The following is a 23,126-nucleotide window of genomic DNA, read 5'->3' as shown; positions in this document are numbered from 1 at the left end:
TCTTCGGTCTAAAATAGCTTCAACTTCTTTTTGAGATGCTTTTGGTACTTGTTCCTCCCAATCCACAGTTTGAATTTCATCACCTGTGACTTCTTTCTGCAACTCTGTTTCTGCCTCTCCGAATGGATACAAGTCTGCAATATTAAAAATGGGGGATATTCCGATCCCTTCTGGTAGCTCAATCTCATATGCATTAGCTGAAAATTTCCTTTTGATTTTACAAGGTCCTATTTTCTTCAGTTTCAGTTTATTATAAGTCCTTGTAGGAAATCTCTCCTTCCTCAAATATGCCATGACTAAATCTCCTACTTGAAATTCTTTTTCTCTCCTTTTCAGATCTGCTCTCTGTTTATATCTTCTGCTGCTTCCCTGTAATTTATCTTTGACTTCTTCTTGTAGCTTTTGCATTTGTTCAGCAAAATCTTCAGCACTTGCACTTCTGGCTTCCTGTTTTCCCAAATCTCTGAGCTCATATACTCCTCTCGGATGCATTCCAAAGACAATCTGGAATGGACTCATTCCTGTGCTTCGGTTTAGTGTATCATTGTAAGCAAATTCAGCTTGAGCTAATGCCAAATCCCACTGTTTGGGATTCTAATGAACCAGAGTTCTTAATATATTTCCCAAGCTTCTGTTCACAACTTCAGTTTGTCCATCGGTTTGAGGATGGTAGGCTGAACTAAAACTAAGTTTAGTTCGTAGCTTCTTCCAAAGTGTTCTCCAGAAATGCCCTACAAATTTTGTATCCCGATCTGATACAATGCTCACAGGTAAACCATGCAATCTTACAATCTCAGAAAAGAACAAATTGGCTATGTGTGTGGCATCGCTAGTCTTCTTACAAGCAATAAAATGGGCCATTTTTGAAAATCTGTCTACAACAACATATATAGAATCATTTCCTCTCTGAGTTTTTGGTAAACCCAGAACAAAGTCCATACTCACTACATCCCATGGTCGATCTGGTATGGGCAATCGCTGATATAGACCTGTATTTTGACTCCTTCCTTTGGCATACTGACATACCATGCATTTCTCAACAAACGTTTTAACATCAGTTTGCATTTTAGGCCAATAATAAAAAGCATTCACGTGAGTGAAAGTTTTGTCTTGTCCAAAATGACCAGACAATCCTCCACTGTGCTTTTCTTTAATGATGTTTTCTCTCATTGAACATTTAGGAATGCATAATTCGTTGCTCTTAAATAACAGGCCTCCTTGAATAAGGTAGTCCATCCATTGACTTTTGTTATGGCTCATTGGATTCTGCACTGTCATGTAGATATCCCTAAAATCCTCATCATCATGATACATTTCTATCATCTCATCAAAACCTACAACACCCACTTTGAATTCTTGCAAAAGAAAACTTACCCTGCTCAACGCATCTGCCACTTTATTAGACTTACCACTTTTGTGCTTTATTACAAAAGTGAAACGTTGTAGAAATTCTACCCACTTGGCATGCTTCTGATTTAACTTTGGCTGATTATTAATGAAGTGCAAAGCATGATTATCTGAATATAAAATGAATTCCTTTGGCAGTAAGTAATGCCTCCACTTTTTCAACGCCTGCACAATAGCGTAGAATTCTTTGTCATATGAAGAATATCTCCTTTTCGCATCATTTAATTTCTCGCTGAAATACGCTATTGGTCTTTGCTCTTGGCTCAACACCGCCCCAATTGCTTCTCCACTTGCATCAGTTTCCACTTGAAAGACTTTCTCGAAATTTGGCAATGCTAGAATAGGATTTTTCTGTTATCTTTCTTTTCAACAAATTAAAATTCCTGTCGGCTGCTTCTGTCCATTGAAATGGCTGATTGACCTCCCTGATTGTCTCAAGGATTGGTTCCCAAACTTGACTGAACCCTTTTATAAACTTCCTGTAAAAACTAGCAAGTCCATGGAAACTTCTTACCTCGAATACACTCCTGGGAGTAGGCCAGTTTCTGATTGCTTGTACCTTTTCCGGATCCATTTTTAAACCTTCTCTGGAAATCACAAACCCCAAATATACCAGCTCCTCTTTCATGAAACTACATTTCTTCAAGTTAATTAGTAGTTTTTCCTTCTGCAGTGTTTTCAAGACTAACTTCAAATGTTCCAAATGTTCCTCTTTACTTTTGCTGAAAACCAGAATATCATCAAGGTAAACAACAACAAATTTACCTGTATATTCTTTCAGGACCTCGTTCATTAGTCTCATGAATGTGCTGGGCGCATTAGTGAGCCCAAAAGGCATCACTAGCCACTCATACAGTCCACTATTTGTTTTGAACGCTGTCTTCCATTCATCGCCTTCCCGAATTCTAATCTGATGATACCCGCTTTTTAAATCTATCTTTGTAAAATACCTGGATCCACTTAAACAGTCCATTAAATCATCCATTCTGGGCAAAGGAAATCTATACATGACTGTTATCTTATTGATAGCTCTGGAATCGGTGCACATGCGCCATTCTCCTCCCTTTTTCGGACTAAGCACCGTTGGCACAGCACACGGACTCAGACTTTCTCGGATCAGTCCCTTGTCCATTAACTCTTGAACCTGTCTTGCAACCTCTGCATTTTCCTGAGGAGTTAATTTATAGGCAGCTTTATTAGGTAGACTTGATCCTGGTATTAAGTCGATATGGTGACTTATACTCCTAATCAGTGGTAATTCATTTGGCAATTCATCCACAATGATATCCATGTAACTATTTAACACAGATTGAATTTCTTCAGGAAAATCATTTAAATTGGTGGAGTTTAAAATTACCTTTGGCCTTCCTATGATAGCGAATTGCACCTCTTCACTTTTATCAACCTCTTGTAGCAGTTCCTTGCCACTCATCAACATAATACTATTTTCAGGCAGCTCTTTGTCAACATCATTTTTTACTGGCAGCAACGTATATTTAACTCCATACTTCTCTATAGTATATGTATTCCTTCTCCCATCATGAATCGCCTTCCTGTCAAATTGCCATGGTCTTCCCAATAACACATGACATACATCCATGGGCATTATGTCACATAAGATCACGTCTTTGTATGCGCCGATCTGCATTTCCACATTACACTGCTCTGTCACAATGAATTGATGACCCTTATGTAGCCAAGATACTTTGTAAGGTGCAGGATGCGCTTTCCTTGTTAATCCGAGCTTTTCCACCATCTCTATAGACACAAGATTGTTAGTACTCCCGCTATCAATTATAACCTTACAGCACTTACCCTTTGACTTGCACGTAGTTCTGAACAAGTTCTTCCTTTGCGCAGGTTCTCTAATCTCCTTTTCTGATCTTAACAAAGTTCTTCGAAGCAGCAATGCTTCACCTTCTTCCGGTGGTTCTTCTACAAGTCGAGGTGGTTCCGGCTCTGCCTCAGCCACATTTTCACCCCTCTGGCTTGCTGACTTGTTATGAGGACAGTCTCGTGACATATGTCCCCATTATCCACAGGTATAACACCTAACATCTCTTCCTCGCCCTCTTCCTCTGGGTGTGAATCTCCCTCTACTAGATTCACCCATCTGTGGTGATCTGCTGCTTGAACTCCCTGTGTCAATTTGATGCTGTGTTCCTCTAGATCGGCCAGCTCCTCTACCTCTTGCTGAGCTCTTTCCTCTGTTCCTTTGACTTTTTTTTCTTAATATCTTCTCTTCTGCCTTCAATCATGCTTGATAGGCATCCTCAACAGTTTTTAGACTTAACAGACCAATCTCATCTTGGATCTCATACCTTAGCCCATTAACATATCTAGCTACTTTTTCCAAATCATCCTCTACATGCCCTGTTTTGATACTTAATCTGTAAAATTCTTCAATATATTCTTTAACAGACATTCCTTTTTGCTTCAGATTTTGCATCTACTTAAAAAGATTCAAATGATAATCTTTTGGCAAAAACTTGGCTTTCAGTTTACTTACCATTTTATCCCACTACTTGATCTTAGATTTCCCCTTTCTCGTTCTTGATGTCTGCACCTCGTCCCACCAGATGGCTGCATGACCTTTCAATCTAGTTACTGCAAATTTTACCTTCTTGTTCTCTTCAACCTCTTCATAATCGAAGTACTGATCTATGGATCTGATCCAATCCATTAGCTCCTCGGCATTCAGACTCCCTTCATACATAAGAATCTCCACTTTAGGTTTGCCTCCAACCTTTTCCAGCATCTTCAGGATTTTGATATTTTCATTCTCTTCTTCTGCTTCCACATCTATATCAGATTCTTCTGCACGACTCTGCAAACTCCGCACTTCTTCTATCAAAACTACATTTGGTTCTGGTCTCCCTCGACCAATTCCTCTCCTTGGCGGCATCTTTACTGTAAACACTATCTCTTCTGCTCTGATACCAAAATGATGAAAAGGAGTCTTGGATATTACCCAAAATCCCCTTTTCAAATAAAAATCGGCCCTTGACCTGTGGTAACAACCTACAGGATTTATCGGAAGTGCTTAAGGCTTTAAGCCTTTTATGACCATGGACATATGAGGAATCAAAGCCACCTTTTTATCGATGCTCTTAATCACCCATCGGAAGCCACCACCCAAGCTTTAAAGCTCGCAAGCACCATATTACATGAGTTGGGAATGATCCATCATAAATACATGGGAATCATATATATATAAAGCCCCCTTTTATAACCGCGCCCACATACATATATAAATATATGGGAACAATACAAAACCCACTCTAATCAAAATACCAGACTTCAAATTATATATATACCTTTGCAATTTTCGGCAAGTCCGATATCGGCCGTCACCACCATAAACATTATACTGCGGACCCGATGACCCCGATGAGGTTGCGGACCCGATCTACAATTCACCACAATTGATATTTCTATCACATCCGCCTCCGCCCAATAGTATTTCGTCGGCGATTGGCGATCGCTCGATGCGCTATACACATATATGCATCCGTCGATATAGAACCGGACCCGACTTGGGAATTCAACCCGATATATAAAATATCGCGTCCACTTTCATTTCTAAGGTTTCCGATGCGATAGCGTTCCGCCGATATAGAACCGGACCCGACTTGGGAATTCAACCCGATATATAAAATATCGCGTCCGCTTTCATTTTTAAGGTTTCCGGTGCGATATCGCTCCGCTGTCGCTGATATGCCGATGCGATGATGTTACCCGGACCCGATAAGTTCAAAGGCAAACTTAATATTATTTCAAGTCCACCCAGTGCTCTGCTAAAGGTTTCAGCGTCGATTCTCTATGTTAATGGCTTCTCCGCTCTCGGACTCTAGTTAACCCAGATTGGCTTTAAACACAAGATTTCTTACGGTTATGAATAAACGCACAGACAGATCGAATTGCATGAACTTTAAAAAGGTAATTTAAACACACAAGACCTCCACAGACCGCATTAACAAAACGCTGCACAAAGCACTGTAATTGTTTATAAATAAAACACAGAGTCTGGGCCTTTGGCCAGATTACACCATAAAATGACCTTTGTTGCCCAAATACAGTCAACAACACACTTTGAGCTCTCGCTCCACTCCAAAACCTCACACTCTTCTCTCCCCTCATCACATTTGTCCTCTTTTTTAACTCAATAATTTCTCTAACAATCTCTAGCAACAATATTCTATTTTTAAGAGATCTAACAACAATCGTCTATCTCTTAGCTCTCATGCACACCTAAGCTAACAAATATTATCCCTAATCTAAATAAAACAATGCCTTATTTATTACAATAACTAACAATTTGAGAAGTCATCCTTCTCGGTAATAGTTGATGAAATTTACTGTGATTAGCCACAACATGTGGACAATCCTCCACATTGCTGGCTAATTTCTCTGATCGCTCCCAATCCTTAGCCGCTACCTGGAAACCGAATGTTTCGTTCTGCGAGTGGACGGGCATCATATGCAGCAGGCACAAATAGAGAGTCATTTCCCTAAATCTTTCAAGCATGGGATTACAAGGTACAATCTCTCCCCTTCTCGCCAATCTCTCCTTTCTTACAGTACTCGATCTTCACATTAACAGTTTCCACGGTCAAATTCCCTATCAATTGGGAACCCTCTCTCGCTTAAAGATGCTTCGCCTATCTGCCAACCAACTCCAGGGTTCCATTCTACCCACTCTGGGTAGCTGCCGCAGTTTACGGAACTTGACTCTCTCCTTTAACAATCTCACAGGAAACATCCCCCCACAACTATGTGTTCTCCCCAACCTAAGAATCATGGCCTTGGAAGTTAACAATTTGACGGGAACAATCCCGGACTACTTGGGAAACATATCCTCTTTGTAGGACTTAGAATTAAGTGACAACAACCTTCACGGCGATGTTCCTTCCGAATTTTGTATGCTAAGCCAGCTCATCCTTCTTAACCTGCAAGTAATCCATCTGACGGGACGCATTCCGTCTTCGTTGTCCAACTGCACCAATCTTGAAGTATTGGATATATCTTTTAACCAATTAGTTGGCCACATTCCGTTGGAGTTGTGTACCAAGAAGACCGCCCAGTTAAAGGAACTCTGTCTGGGTGCTAATCAGCTAAGTGGTAGCGTTCCTTCATCCCTCTTCAATTGTACCAAGTTACAATTGATTGAGTTAGGAGGGAACCAGCTCAGCGGAATAGTTCCTATGGAGTTGGGTAAATTGACACATCTCCGGCGGCTTCTCTTGAACGACAATTACCTTATTAGTGGCAACACCACGAGATGCCCCATTCTTACTGCTCTTAGTAACTTTTCCGATCTACAAGAAGTAGGCTTATCTGAGAATAACTTCACTGGGAAATTTTCGTTTTCTATAGGCCACCTCTCTACAAAACTCGAATTCTTAAGCTTGGGTAACAACGAATTTTCAATTAGCTGGAGAGATACCTTTGGTTATAGGAAATTTAAGTAGCTTAACATTGGTTGGTTTAGAAGGTAATTCTTTTACAGGGTCAATCCCATCTTCACTTATTATGCTTCAGAAGTGGGAGAGGTTATATATGTATTCCAATAATTTACAAGGAAACATTCCAATGGAAATTGGGCAACTAAAGAGCTTAGGTCTCTTAAATCTTTTTGGAAATAATTTGTCTGGAAAAATCCCTGATTTTGTGGCCAACCTCCAGCAGTTAAGATATTTAGATCTTAATCATAACCAGTTTTCAGGAAACATACCTGCAAGTTTAGGGAAATGTGTGAACTTACTACTGCTAGATCTATCATACAACAAGCTTAGTGGGCACATCCCTGAAGAGCTTGCAGGCCTTGCAAATTTATCCTTCTATTTCAACTTGTCAAACAATTTATTAAGTGGCCATGTGCCTTTATAACTAGGAAAGTTCAATAAACTTCAAGCCATAGATATTTCTGCAAATCAAATAACTGGCTACATTCCAAGTATCGTCGGAAGCTGCAAAGAAGTAGCATATCTGAATATTTCTTACAATGCACTTGAAGGTCCAATTCCAATGTCAATCAGTGAACTTCTAAGTCTTCAAGACCTAGATCTCTCCTCCAACAATTTGTCAGGTGGAATACCTATATCACTAGCAAATCTGACAATGCTCCATCACTTGAATTTTTCTTTTAACAAATTGTCAGGGGAAGTCCCTAAAGAAGGATTTTTCAAAATGATTGGCGCCACAACATTTATGGGAAATCTTGGTCTATGTGGACCTTGGGTAAATCTACCACCATGGTATGCTCATAAACATAAAAGTGTTTTGAATCTCAAAAGAGTTATCATACCAATTGTTGTTGTAGCAATTGTTGTATTGTATTTGTTTCTTGCAATCTTGTGGAGAAAGAGTTGTAGGAGAAATATTCAGAGAGACACTGGTCCGTCATTAAATGTGGGGCATCGAAGAATCTCCTATGTCGAGCTCGCCATTGCAACAAATGAATTTAGTGATGCAAACTTGTTAGGAATTGGTAGTTTCGGAAAAGTGTACAAAGAGATTTTGAATGATGGCACAATGGTTGCTGTCAAGCTTCTGAATCTACAAAATGAAGGGGCTCAAAAGAGTTTTGATAAAGAGTGCAAAGTTTTGGGTAGAGTTAGACACCGAAATTTGATTCGGGTCATAACTTGTTATTCAGATCTCCAAATCAAAGCTTTGATATATCCATTAATGCCAAATAGAAGCTTAGAAAAGTGGTTATATCCCAATGATGGAGAACAAAGTGGTTTGAATTTGATTCAAAGGTTGAATATAGCAATAGATGTCGCCCAAGGCATGACATATCTCCATGACCATTGTTTTCTGCAAGTCATTCATTGTGATTTGAAACCCAACAATGTGTTGTTGGGTGAAGATATGACTGCATATTTAATAGACTTTGGCATTGCTACTGTATGTTTTGCAAATAATGAAGATGGGGATATCACTTCCACAAATGCACTCAAAGGATCTACAGGCTACATTCCTCCAGGTATTATTTAAACTACATACCATATTTAATTAATCTTGTGATTTTTTTTTCTAAATCTTTATTAACCATTGTGAATTAAAAACCTTAAGATGATGATCTATGAATGCAGAATATGGAGTGGGTGGACAAGTCACAACAAATGGTGATGTTTATAGTTATGGAATACTGCTATTGGAAATGCTCACTGGAAAGAAGCCCACCCACGACATGTTTTTCGAAGGAATGAACTTGCAAAAAATGGGTGGGTAGCAGTTTTCCAAACCGACTAATGGATGTGGTGGACTTGGGTTTACTAAGGAGGACGGGTAGTTGTACTGAGGAAGATAATAATCTCAATTGTCTTAGTTCATTAATAAATGTGGGATTTCTTTACACAAATGAATCTCCTAAAGGACGACCTACTATGATGGTCATTCTAGGCATGCTGCAAAACATGAGAGACACTTTTTTGAGCCTTGGTGCCATTCCCAAATTGCAATCAAATATAACACATTTATTGGGTAGTACAAGCACTACTCTCAACAACATTTGTGAAGGTCAAATTTCTTCAACATCTTAGTCTATTGTAATAAACTTGTAGCTGTGTAGCTAAGCCATGAAGTAAATTGAATCTTATTTCCATTTCCTTCTTTGTACATAAATTGTTGTTGTTAATTACATGTTATTCCCAAATTCCAATAAAATATAACACATTTGTTGGGTAGTACTAGCACTATTCTCAACAACATTTGTGAAGATCAAAGTTCTTCAACATCTTAGTCTATTGTAACAAATTGGTAGTTGTGTAGCTAAACCATGTAATAATTTGAACCTTATGTCTCTTTTCTTTATTGTGCATAAATGGTTGTTAATTACATGCAAACATGAACAACAAAGTTAGATCCACTATGAATGCACCCTGTATTTTGGTTTTTGGTTTAAAAACTTTGACTTTTAATTTTAAAGCTTTGAAAAAAAATATGAAATTGAATATTTGAAAATTACAAATTAATGTTAAAAATTTTTAATTTCTATTTTCTGATTTATTCATTTACATTAAATAATTAATTTAATGTAATTTAAAAATAAAAAATATATATATGCTAGCAGATCTCATAACAATTATTAAACAATACACCTATCAAATCTACCTATCAAATCTGAATATTTTCATATGATTTTCTATATACAAAGAACTCGACCTCTGACTAACGATTTGTGTAGAGATACATACACACAAAGGAATTGATTGCTTGAAGAAATTAATGCTATGTATCAGATCTCATTTATGACATAAGAGGTATGGACTCTGAAGGACATTTGGTTCTCGTTAGTTGCCTCCACCTATTTACTAAATCACTTGGCAGATTCTGTGCTATGTAACAGATCTAATTTATGACATAAGAGGTATGGACTGTGAAGGAGATTTGGTTCTCCTTAATTGCCTCCACCTATTTACTAAATCACTTGGAAGATTCTGTGCATTACCCAATCCAAGAACAAATAATAATAGATTTTGTGCCTGTGTGTGGTTTCAATGTTTTTCGCCACTATTATGGCAGGGACGAGGCCATGGACAACCGTAGGGGCACCATGACTAGTGTTGTAACTGAATCTTGTAAGCTTGAAATTTCAAAACTTCTCTTAGACCAACTTGTATTAAAAAAAATTCACTTGCAAAAACCTGCTTGTCAGCTTAATATAAACCTGTACTTGCAAAAAGATCTTTTATTCCTTATCAAATGTGTAGTCTGTCCAACTGTAGGTTGTCAATATTTCTGGTCATTTCAAATTGGGTCGGGATACTTCTATTGAAGCTGTAGGTACAGTTGTAGAGACTGCTTTGTTGACTGAGATTTCAAACAAGGATCATAGCATTATTGATGAACTTCTTGTCATGGAAAATGAAGCATTTTAAAAAAACGCAGAGTTATTCAGACAACGAGTTTTAAATGAACATTCTGAACAAATGGAGTAGAAATTTAAAAACCCGCGACATGGGTTTTTTTGCAGAGCGATCCCAATTGTCTTCATAGCGGGTAGATTCAAAAAATTGCACACCATTTGAGGGATTTTGCTGGTTCTTCCAAGGGGCGATACAGAAGCCAAATGTAAAGTGATTTGGAAATGAAGCCAAAAAAGGATTTCGATGCTAAAAGGAAAACCTCATGGGAATAAGCATATTTTCGATCTCACCTTTATTTTCCGCGGCAATGCATGCTATAGGTGACATATAAAAAAATTGCAGACTTTCTCCATTAAAATAAGTTTGGAATTTTAACAAAAATCAAAGGAAAAATTATTTAAATAAATGAAGTAAAAAAGTGATAGTTTGTTATACCAGCTTAAATTTATTTTATTTTTGGATTTATCAAGCTCGAGTGCAATGAATCAAATAGGAGTAGAAATCAACATCTACATTAAAATTAATGCATCTAGTGTAAGGTATTAAATAGGATTAGAAATCGATATCTACATTGAAATCAATGCATCTAGTGCAAGCGATCATATAGGATTATAAATCAATATCTACACTAAAACCAATGCATCTAGTTCAAGTAATCGAATAGGAGTAGAAATCAGCATCTACACTGAAATCAATACATCTAGTATAAGGTATTAAATAGGATTAGAAATCGACATCTACACTAAAATCAATGCATATAGTGCAAACGATCAAATACGATTAGAAATCAATATCTACATTGAAACCAATGCATCTAGTGCAAGCAATCAAATAGGAGTATAAATCAACATCTACACTAGAATCAATGCAAATTCTATGTCTATCTCCCTCCCTCCCTCCTTCTCTCTCTCCCACTCCCTCTCCATCTCCCTCTGTACTCCGTCTCTCTCTCCACCTCTCCCTCCCTTTCTTTATCTTTCTCTTCTTCCCCATCCCCTGCTCCATCTATATCTATATCTCCCTCCATCTCTTTGTATCTGTCTCTCTATTTCACCCCCCTAAACACATGTCACGTTCTCTCTCTCTCTCTCTCTCTCTCTCTCTCTCTCTCTCTCTCTCTCTCTCTCTTTGTATCTCTCTTGACCCCTCCATCTATATCTCTATCTCCCTTTGTCTCTCCTTCTTTATCTCTCTATATTATTCCGCATACACTCTTTCTCTGTCCATATTTATCTATCTATGTATCTCTCCCTCTTCCTCTCCTTCTCTATCTCTTCCCCTTCTCTTTCTCTCTCTCTCTCTCATAGCCCCCATACACACTCTCTCTCCATATCTATCTATCTATCTCTATCTCTCTCCCTCCCTCTTCCTCTATCTCTCTCCCTCCCTTTTTCTCTATCTTCCCCTTTTAGTTTATATTTTTGTCTCCTTGATCTGTTTTGGTTGTTACCCTTGGATCTTAGTCTCGTGGGATCTCCTTTATTGACCATTTGGTTCTAGAGTGGTACTACTTGGGAAACCCTAACTTTGGGTGCATGGTCCCACTCCTTTGCCTGCACATACTACTCCCTTTCCATTCACTATACCCCCATTCATCATTTCTCCCACCTCAATTCACATTCCCATTTTTGTTCCACATAGGGTTAGCCTCCCTCTCCCCTTGCCCCCACCTTAATTCAGGTCTAGAATGATGCCACAGAGGTTGAAGCAACTAAAAAAGAAGAAAAAACATAATTGGCCACATTTAACAGGAAATTGTACCACAAAATGCAAAAGATGGCCAACACAAAAATAGTTAGCACGTCGGAAAAAAACAACACATGAGCCCTACCCCTGGTTCCATAGGCCCTAGATGAGCCTCTTCTATCATTCAGGAATCCATGATTGTCCCAACCCCTGGAGGGCAATGTACTACCTTGCCTCAAAGGGGGTAATCGCTGCTATATTATACACATCATGCTCTTGTCCTTTGAGCCCCGGGCAGTTAATTAAAGAAAATTCATAAAAGGTAAAAGACATATAAAGAAGGGTGCAAAAATCAAGGTCGGGGCACCTCATGTACCATGACTACTCCCTCCTATACATTATATACCAGGTATGGGCTTCCCCTTATCTAGCTACCCCTATGCCCCATTATGTGGTCCAAGGCTACCTCTCTCATTCCCTATTCCATATCACCTATTTGTCACTTGCCACCTGTTGTGGTAAAAACACAACCCCCCCATTATTGATGTGTTCACTTCAAATAATGGGGACCCTTTCTATTAAAATTTTGGCTAAACACCTTTTTGAATTTTTATTTAGTTGATTGCCCTACGCTTTTGTTAATTTTTCGTTTTCTTTGGATTCTTGTTTTGATTGCTTTGTTAGAATCGATTTTTTATAAGCTTCCCATTGACGCTTGTTTCGCCTCATTTGGTCAACTGGTTTGAAAATGGCACTCCTTTGAAAGTCTGATTATTTATGTAGCCTGGGTTAAAAATGCATAAAATGTAGAATATTGCAGTTTGTAAATAAATTAGCTCAATAATGCATTTATTTTAAATATTAACCCCTAGTTAGTTCTTACTAACATTTTTAATTTTTTACTTATACAGCCAAATTATTAAGCATCAGGATTTAAGAAATTCACTTCAATTTCCGAATCAAATCCTAATCACGAAAACCCAAACATTCAAGTGGCTGTAGTTTATTTTTATTATTTTTATTTATTTTTCAAGTGGCTGTAGTTTAGATAATTTCACAACTTAACTAAATTTCATTAAAAATAAAATCAATATAAAAAATGATATTAAATCTTAATTTAATTAAATTAAATTAATATATAATTAATTTAATTAAATTAAAATTTAGTATATAAAAAAATATATATATAAAACTTATTTCGCAATCGGGAGATCGCATCGGAAGTTTTATGAGACATATTTAAAAAACCCCGATACATACTATACCTTCGATCCCCAATCGCCAAAAAACTTAAGACAAAAAGGAATAAGCATATCGCATCGGGAGTTTCATGTGCCAAAGTTTAAAAACCCCGATGGCCATATCCTCCCGATTCGCCGATACAAAGGGACTCAAGTGCATTAACCTAGGTTTTATTACTCCTTTCATTTTTAAGTTTTAAACTCATTCGTATGAATGAGTTAAAAGGAAATGGATTAATGGGGTTCTGAGGCTCGGTGAAAAAGTTAAACATGTACTCTATATATACTTCGGTGAAAGAGTTCTGAGGCTCGGTGAAAGAGTTAAAAACATACTCTATATATTCTTGGCATATATTCTTACTCTATATATTCTTCGCATATATTCTTCGGTGAAAGTGTTCTGAGGCTCGGTGAAAAAGTTAAACACGTACTCTATATATTCTTCGGTGAAAGTGTTCTGAGGCTCGGTGAAAGAGTTAAAAACATACTCTATATATTCTTGGCATATATTCTTACTCTATATATTCTTCGCATATATTCTTCGGTGAAAGTGTTCTGAAGCTCGGTGAAAGAGTTAAAAACATACTCTATATATTCTTGGCATATTTTCTTACTCTATATATTCTTCGCATATATTCTTCGGTGAAAGTGTTCTGAGGCTCGGTGAAAAAGTTAAACACGTACTCTATATATACTTCGGTGAAAGAGTTCTGAGGCTCGGTGAAAGTGTTCTGAGGCTCGGTGAAAATGTTAAACATGTACTCTATATATACTTTGGTGAAAGGTTCTGAGGCTCGGTAAAAGAGTTAAAAACATACTCTATATATTCTTACTCTATATATTCTTCGCATATATTCTTTGGTGAAAGTGTTCTGAGGCTCGGTGAAAAAGTTAAAAACATACTCTATATATTCTTGGCATATATTGTTACTCTATATATTCTTCGCATATATTCTTCGATGAAAGAGTTCTGTGGCTTGGTGAAAGAGTTAAAAATGTACTCTATATATTCTTCGGTGAAAGTGTTCTGAGGCTCGGTGAAAGAGTCTGCGGGTTGCGGTGGGCACGGACGATCTGCAGTCAGTTACCAAAGATTACCAAGGGCAGACGGGCGATCTGTAGTCAAGTTTTCTGATATCAGGTGCACACATTCCTTATCTTTTTCTTTTTCTAATACATATTTGCTCATATAATTTCAAGTATGAATATTTCACCACAGTGACCAAAGATTACCAAGGGGAGACCTAGCACAGTTACTCTACAAGGCCTTTATGAGTATATAGAGTCTTTAGAGAAATGTAGAGAAGAAAGAGAAGCCAAGCTACAAAAAGAGTTAGAAGCCATGCTGGAAAATAAATTTGCATCTCTTGAAGACACGATCCAAAAACAAATAGAAAATAAAATAGAACTACTAGAGAATAAAATGGAGGCAATGGAGACTAGACTGCAAGTTATAGTAAAACATAACCAAGATACTAACCAACCATCCAAGCAAGCAGATGCTGATACTTTAGAGAGTCTTAAAATGAAAGCCATGATTAAAGAACTAGAAGAAAAAGTTAATAGCCGCCTCACCCTAAATAATGTGGTAGATAAGTTAGATATCAAACCAATTAAAGATGAAATGAAAAAATTAATATAATTAGACCATGAACGTAACAAAAGGGCCTTAAACCTTATAATATTCGGTTTAAAAGAAGAAGTAGATGAGGATACTTTAGCCTTAGCCCAGACAGAACTACATAATAGATTACAAATTGAAACATTGTGTCTCACAGAAGCAACAAGGTTGGGGAAATTAACCGAGAATAAAGGAAGACTAATCCGTATAAAGGTGAGCTCCACTGATCATAAGCACGACATACTTAGTAAAACCTCAAGTCTAAAAGGAACGAGAATATTCATAAATGAAGATCTCATTCCAGAAGACCAAGCAGAATTAAGAAAGGAGGTTCAAAAGGTAAAAGAAGCTAGAAAGGAAGGAAAATGGGCAATAATCAGAAATAGAAAAGCCTTTATTCGAGATAGAAACCAAAAAGATAGTAATCAATAGAAATTAAACATGCTCCGGATCCTTTCTTGGAATTGTCGGGGCTTCCCATGGAACAAAGGCCCCAAGCTAAGTTGGATTTCAAATGATGTTGATATTATTTTGCTTGTTGAAACTTGGGAGCACGAAGAATCTAAGGTCCCTAACATAGATGGCTTTACGCTATGGTCTACCTGGAACAAGCGATCCTCCCGTAGAGGCATTGGGGGAATAGCTTGTTACATTAAGAAGAACATCTCCCCCCATGTTAGGATTTATAAAAATGACCCTCACAACCAATATAGTTGGATAGAGATCAAAGACATTAATAATAAAAAGTTCTACATAGCAATATGTTATTTTCCCCCCATTAATTCTAACTTCTATAAGAAGAAGAATCTAGATAAAACTAACCCTTACAATTGTTTAGAGAATGATATTTCTAGCCTAAGGAATGACGGTAATATCCTTTTAATAGGTGACTTTAATGCTCAAACTTCAAACAACCAAGCTATTATTCTAAGCAATCATTCCAACCCTAATCCTCTTTGGTAGATGAAGACCCTACTCTGGCTAGCAGGTACAAAAGGAACTCTGAATATCTTGGGGAAAATTTGTTTGGGTCGGAGCTAGTCAAGCTCTGTAGTGCTGAGGATCTCATAATTTGCAACGGTCTAAAGAAGTGGCCCAATTCTAGCAAGATGACCTGCATCCATGGGATTGGTAGCAGCGTGGTAGACTATGTTATTTCTGATCTCCCATTATACAACGAAATAATAAATTTTGACATCTTAAACGACCATGAACCTGACTCTGATCATAGGCCTTTACTTATAACTCTCAATTTTGTCATGCATAGAGTTCCCATAGAAAATAATACTTATAGCCAAAAGAACTTAATATTTGATAGAAATAAAAATGATCTCTTTCTAAATGAATTAAAAACTAATTTGCTTCCTTTATCTAATATAGACAACATAGAAGACCTCTATCATAATTTTACTACAACCCTCTCATATTCTATTAACAAGTTCTCAATTGAAGTTTCAAATAATAAAATAAATAGCAAAACCAATCCATGGTATGACAAAGATTGTAAAAGTGCAAGGAGAGCAATTAAGGAAGCTGTTGATGAATCTCTTAAAATGGACAAGATAAAAATATACAAAGCCCTAACTAAAAGGAAAAAGAGGCAGTACATTCGTCAAAGACAGGAGAATCTCTTACACCTCTCTAAGGTAGCTCCTAAGAAATTTTGGAGGCAGATTCTAACTAGGAAGATTAAGGATAATAATAAAATTGCTCTTTGCGATTGGAATTCCTAAAAAAGCTTTATGAATCTCCAAATGTCATGGATAATTTGGAAACTCTTCTCACAACGAAAGAAGTTTTCTCTTTAGAAGACATTAAGTTTGGGGTTAATCGCCTCGCTAATGGGAAAGTTAAGGACATTGAAGGTTACCAAGTGGAAATCTTAAAAATTGGAGGTCCTGTCCTCATCCCCCACATCCACAAGCTTTTCAATAAAGCAGTCAGGCAAGGGTTCCCTAAACCTTGGACTGAGAGCCTCATTATCCCTATTTTTAAAAGTGGGGATACAAATAACCCCTCTAATTATCGAACAATTATGATCAGCCCTCTCTTAGCCAAGTTATATGGTAGTATTTTGGAAAAAAAGTTAAGCATATGGCTTGAAAGTGAAGGTAAGTGGGCTAAAGGCCAAGCAGGTTTTAGAAGGCATCACTCAACAACAGACCACCTTGTTACGCTTAGGATCATTGCGGAGGAATGTCGTAATGATAAATCCAATTTATTTTGTTGCTTTGTAGACTTTAGAAAGGCTTTCGATACGGTTCCTAGATCCAACCTTTGGAATAGATTAGAAGAGCTAAAGGTTCCTCTCGAGTTGAGAGCTGCCGCTATAAGGTTATACGAGAATGTAATTGCCAAGCTAAAGAGCAACGAAGGGTGGTCGAAAGATATTAAGTGTAACATCGGAGTTAAACAAGGTTGCCCCCTCTCCCCTACCCTATTTGGCATTTACATCGATAAGCTCGAAGGCTATTTAGAGGAAGCAGGATGTGATGGCACGATCTTAGCTGGGATAGTCGTCATCCTTCTTCTTTATGCTGACGATATTGTTCTTTTGGCAAGGTGCCTATCTGATCTTAATAAGCAACTCAGGATTCTTAAGGATTTCTGCTCTACCATGGGTATGACTGTTAACACTGACAAAACAAAAGCTATGATTATCAAATCCAATAAGGACACTTACGCTAATTTTATGTATGACAATAATAACTTGGAGGAAGTGTATTCTTACAAGTACCTAGGAATTGATATTCATCACAAGCTCAACTTGAACCATAGCATTGAGAAAAGGATTAATGGGGGGTGGAAAGCTTACTATGGTCTTGAAAATAATTGTAAAATTGCAAACCTTGTAATGTGGGATAAAAAGAAGTTCCTCTTTGAAACTTTAGTCACTCCTGTTATCTTATATGGCTGTGAGGTTTGGGGTTGCAGCATCTCCAGAGAATCATGGAGAAAGATTGAGCAAATCCAGAAGCGTTTTATAACTTATAACCTGAAAATTAAAAGTAATACACCCTATCCTATTCTCCTTATAGAAGCAGGTCTTTCCCCTATTGAGAGCCTAGCTATGCTTAGGTTTCTGTTGTACAAGCACAAAATCAGTAACATAAACAATCATAGACTTCCTAATCTAGCTTTAAATTCTAGCCAAAACCACCTAAGGCTCAATCGAGGGTGGCATAAAGACACAAGGGCCTGGTTAAACTATTGGGAGATCAACGAAAATGATGCATTGCAAAACATAAATAACATTAAAGATATTGTTACTTCTAAGTTCAAAGAAAAAATGTGGTGTGAGAAAGACTTAGCGGCTAAAAGAAAATTAAGTTATTATAAGAAGGTCATCAACCCCACCCTAGAAGATCAAAAGTATCTCTCTATTTTAACTAGCTCAAAGAAGAAAATTAATATAGCAAAGATTAGAACGAATTCTCATGAGCTCCATGGTGAAACAGGTCGTTGGGCAGTTCCTAAAACGCCATGGACGGAAAGGATCTGCCATATATGTAAGAATAGGAACATCGAGGATGAAAACCACTTCCTCTTAGAGTGCCCCGCGTATAACCACATTAGATCTCAGTTTCACAATCTTTGTTACAATACTGACCTTCCTAGCCTTTTACAATGTCAAAATTATAGTGAGCTCGGGAGGCTTCTCTCCAAGCTTTTTGAGCATAGGAATAAAATCTTAAATCAAAATAGATAATTTGTTTCTTTAGGTCCGATAGACCATTATTTGGTCTCAGCGGACGTTAACCATCATCATCATCATCATCATTAATATAATATTATAAATAATATTTAATATTAAAATTAATATTATATAATAATAAATTTTATATTGATTAATTTAATTAATATATAAATTTAATTTAATTAATTAAATTAAAATTAAATTATTATTTAGATTAATTAGTTTATAAATAAATAATTATATTAATTAATTAGATTAATTTGTTAATTATATTAGTTAATAGTTAGTTAGATATTAATTAATAAATAGTTTACTAATAATTAGTTTAATTTATAATTAGCAATTAAAATAGAATTAATTATTAGATAATTAGAATGCTAATTTAGGATTAAAATTTTAATTGAAATTCTCTTTTTAGCCCAGCAACAGAATTTCCAGATTTACATCAGATTTGATCCATCAACTTTGGAGGCTCATAGATTGAATTATACTTGGCCAAATGAGGCCCAGGACGGCTCATTGGAAAGAGAAAATCAAGGAGAACATTTTTGAGGAGGTTTCACTAACAGATTTAATAATTTATTGGGTCAAAAATCAGGCAGAAGATCAAGCTCTGAATTTTGAAAACAAAATCAATTTTCTGAGTTATTTTCTTCATTTTCATTTGTCCAAAACCTCTTCTAATTGCAGATCCATTGGTTAATCATATCCTTGGCCATTCGAATCATCCCATGTACTAATAAAAAGCTTACATTCTATTTTCAATTATTTATTTAATTGAATTCGATTGGATTTATTTTAAATGCTAGAAATAATATTTTGATTTTATTGTTGCATCTTAATTTATTTTGATTTCTTTTTGCAGAAAACAGTGGAAGAAATATGGAGAAAAGGATTTCAATCAATGAGAAGTCTCCAACAATTAAAGATTGGAATTTTGAACAAATAAAATTGTATTTGGCATATTTCTCTTCAACAAACTTTCCTCTCCAAAATTCCTTTGCATAGTATAAATAATAGATTGCAGAATGTAATTGGGGCTGCTCTCCTCTGCAATTTTAGACTTCTGAAAGCACTACTGCAATAGGAATTTAGAGTTGTAGGAGAGAGGAGAGAAAATCTCAGATCTAGGGATTATTGAGGATTTTCCCTTTGTATATTGAATTATGCATGAAAGGCAAAGTTTGCACTATTGTGGCTTTAGCTTTGAAAGTAGAAGTTCAAGCAATGTAAAGGGCTGTTGGAGACCAAGGACGGAGAAATGGATGCAATAAATTGGTATTTCTAATACTACTGTTTCAAATATCAGTTTTAATTTTATGGTGACAGGAATGTTTCATTTTATTCATGTTTATGCACTATTGTCAATATGGGTAATTTGTCTCAATCTTGTTATTATGTATCTCTGTTTTTATGGATTAATTTCTCATTTTTGAGTAACTATTTACTCAGAAATCTGTCTTATGAAACTGATTTATTGAATGGTAATGTGTTGTGAACTATTTCCACATATCATTATTCAATTATTGGATTTACTGATTTGATAATTAATATCATTTTTGAGAACTACTTCCTGAATGTTGTTGGTTTATTATTTCAGTTAAGAGGTCTCAATAGGATGTGTTCTGGTAACCCTAATATCAGTTAATTGAACTATTTCATTAACTTGATATTCATTATAAACAAGACATATTTAAATCCCAATACTTTAATTATCTTGCTCTTAGTTGGGTTAGATCTATATCTGCCTAATTAAGATAGGATTTAGATTAGTTTCTTTTGCTTGCATCATAGAATAAGCTTGCATTTAGAGTAAATTCTACATTCTTTTAAGTCCTCTCCTTAAAGAGGCAAAATTTTAGTTGTGGCTTGGCTGAACCCAAATCAGCTTAAGGGTCATTCTCTTGCCTGATCAGCAAGAAGAAGTGATCTGATATCCCTGTCTATTGGTAGTTAAAGATACATTATAAACCAATAGCAATAGGGAGAAGGTAACTGGACCTAGTTAAACCAGTCGGAGCCACCACACCAAACGGAAAAGGAGCTGCTTTAAGGTCCGGACCGGGTGTTTATCCCCCAATGTTGTTGTAGCGATTTTTGAGGCATCAACACTACCCCCATTAGAAGGATGTACGTTGGACATACTATCCCCTCTAAGGGCTGAAATCATGTAATAAGGTACTTGGCTAACCCCCTTTGGAGCTTGGAGACACTAGCATATGCCAAAGGCCACTGCAGAAGGGCATGCCATTATGAAGTGCCCACTTTGCTATCCATGATTTGTAAGCTCTTTTACCTGATTATTCTAATGACTGATTGTATTGGAAGCCTAGGCGATACGTCAAATCTTATGCAGGATTGCTGGTGGTTTCTCTTTGGGTTTGGCTTCCCTATATGGGATCCTGACCCCCAAAGGTCCACATTGGCACATGTAGGATGTGCATAGAGATCCATGGGCCTCCATAGCAACAAAAAACACTCCAAAAATCTTCATGGATGTTCACAGACTACTAACGATCCATTTTTGGGATGATGGTGACATGATTGGTACACTATGCCCAACAGGCCCCCACAGGAGCCCCACACTCTTGGCAGGTGTCCCAACACTTGTACGATGTTATGGCAGCATTCATTGCACCACTTGGACCATTGCAGAGGATCTACAGACATCTCTGGTTCATATGGAGACCCATGGAGTCATTGATGTGTCTTTAGACCCACTAAGATCACGACATGTTTTCTACTTGGAAAACAAGGGTCCACCCCCTTGTCCATCATATTATGAGGAATTTATTCCTCAATATGGCACTTCAGGATGTTATTGAGCCTTTGGAGGGCCCTATGACATGCACACATCATTATTTGGCCCCTTGTGTTGGGCATGGAATCCCTCCATAACATGTTTTGGGGTTCAAATCCCAAGTTTTAAGGAATATTATTGTAAAGCTCTTCGAATTGCGAACACGGAGCGCGAATTGTGTTAGAGTGAGAGGGTTGTCCGCCCTAAGTTTTGAATGTAGTGTCGGCCTACCAATGGTCTGTGGACCATGGGATTGTATAAATAGAGCGAGGCTCTAAGTTGTAAAGTAGAAAAGAAAATAAGAATTGAATGAATGGATGAAATTTTATGGTTAGCGAAGTGTAGAGGAAAAGTCTAAGTGTCTTAGGTCGTAGTAGTAGGAAGAGGCTTTACAGCTGAGTGCGCAGAGGCCTAATAGAGTCTGTAGCTGAGTGCACGGACCCCTGCAGCTGAGTGCGCATGGTAGAGTCAAGTCTGTAACCGAAGGAAGAGAATAATAAAGAGAAGTTAGGTTACCAATTCTGTGTATCTGTTCTAAGTTATTACATGTTTGATGTTACTTGCAATTATAATGTTTAGTTATTGCCCGCACTTGTATTGTGAATATTGTTAAGTATAATTGAAAGCATACAAATAAGTTAATTAAATCAACTAATATTAGACTGCGAGTAGGGACGTGGGTAATAACACTGTTCGGCCCCTGAATAGGGTTGCGCGAAGGCAACATCTCAGGCTGCAAGGTATGGGTAAGTGCGCGTAGCGACGTGTGTGCTGGATCGAACCGCAGACCACTTAAAATCATCATACATCCCCAGGGTGCGGAAACTTGGTTCTAGCACCCTCCCATACTACTTCGAATGAGACCTCAGTCCACGCTCCACAGACTATTGTCGAAAGGGCCAGTAGTACTGAGATTTGTTTGGCTAAATCACTTCTGAACCTGGGTCAGGCCCCACTAAGCCAACAAATGGTTCCGTTGCTGGGACTGGGATCTGCATAAGGGATGTCTGATGTCGTGTCACTAGAATCCGACAAAGAAATAAATTGAAAAGTGGTTGGATAGAAAAATTCACGAGTTCGTGGCACAGGAAAACAGGAATCCGCAAGTATCAAAGGAACAATGGTTAGAGCGCTACGTGTATACGGAAATCCATGAGATTTTCTTTGCATCCTTCCCCTCTGAGTTGTATGAGTGGATCGTGAAGCTAGCAGACAGTCAAGGGAGGTGTAGGCTCGACAAACCAATCGTGTGGACTCCGGAATTGGTGCGTAGACTAGAAGCATCGGAAGATAAGATCGCGCACGCTGTGGACCATTGGCTTGATCAGATTATAGGAGGGTTCATCACTGAGTTCGCGGTAGACACATTAGTCAGCTACAACGATGCAGAATGACGTTTCCTCAAAGAACCGTGAGGTAAGTACATTAAATATTTGAATACCTGGATTAAAATGCTATTGTGCGAAAAGAAAGTTATGTGAATAAATTAATGTTTGGGACTACACGAAGTGGGAAGATCTACAGAAACGGAAGTAGCGAAGAATTAGAAACTAGTCCCTTGATTTCACCCTTGCGAGAGAGCGAGGAGGAGCTCGCGAAAGTTTCTCCGAGAAGCGCGATCAGTCTGATAAGGCAGCGAATTCCGCGCATACCACCCCCACCTACACCACCACCGGTTTCACCATCATCACCTCCATCTCTGCCCACACCACCTCTGCCACCCACCCAGTTCAGTATGGCAAGCGCAATAAAATTACCAGTATTCAAAGGAGTAGGAAACGAAGATCCGGACCAATTT

The 23,126-nt window shown here is 37.5% G+C and overlaps 1 pseudogene; it reads left to right on the top strand.

The window, feature by feature from the left end:
• Positions 1-7,941: 7,941 nt before the first annotated feature.
• On the top strand, positions 7,942-8,647 carry LOC149173897 (putative LRR receptor-like serine/threonine-protein kinase At3g47570 pseudogene; annotated as a pseudogene).
• Positions 8,648-23,126: the final 14,479 nt, after the last annotated feature.

This window comes from Pinus tabuliformis, chromosome 4_2 (genome assembly GCF_031772625.1).
Source record: "Pinus tabuliformis cultivar Carrire ecotype Pingquan chromosome 4_2, CPIR1, whole genome shotgun sequence".
Lineage (NCBI taxonomy): Eukaryota > Viridiplantae > Streptophyta > Pinopsida > Pinales > Pinaceae > Pinus > Pinus tabuliformis.
The sequence above is the reverse complement of the archived record's forward strand: the minus strand, read 5'-3'. Positions and strand labels throughout refer to the sequence as shown.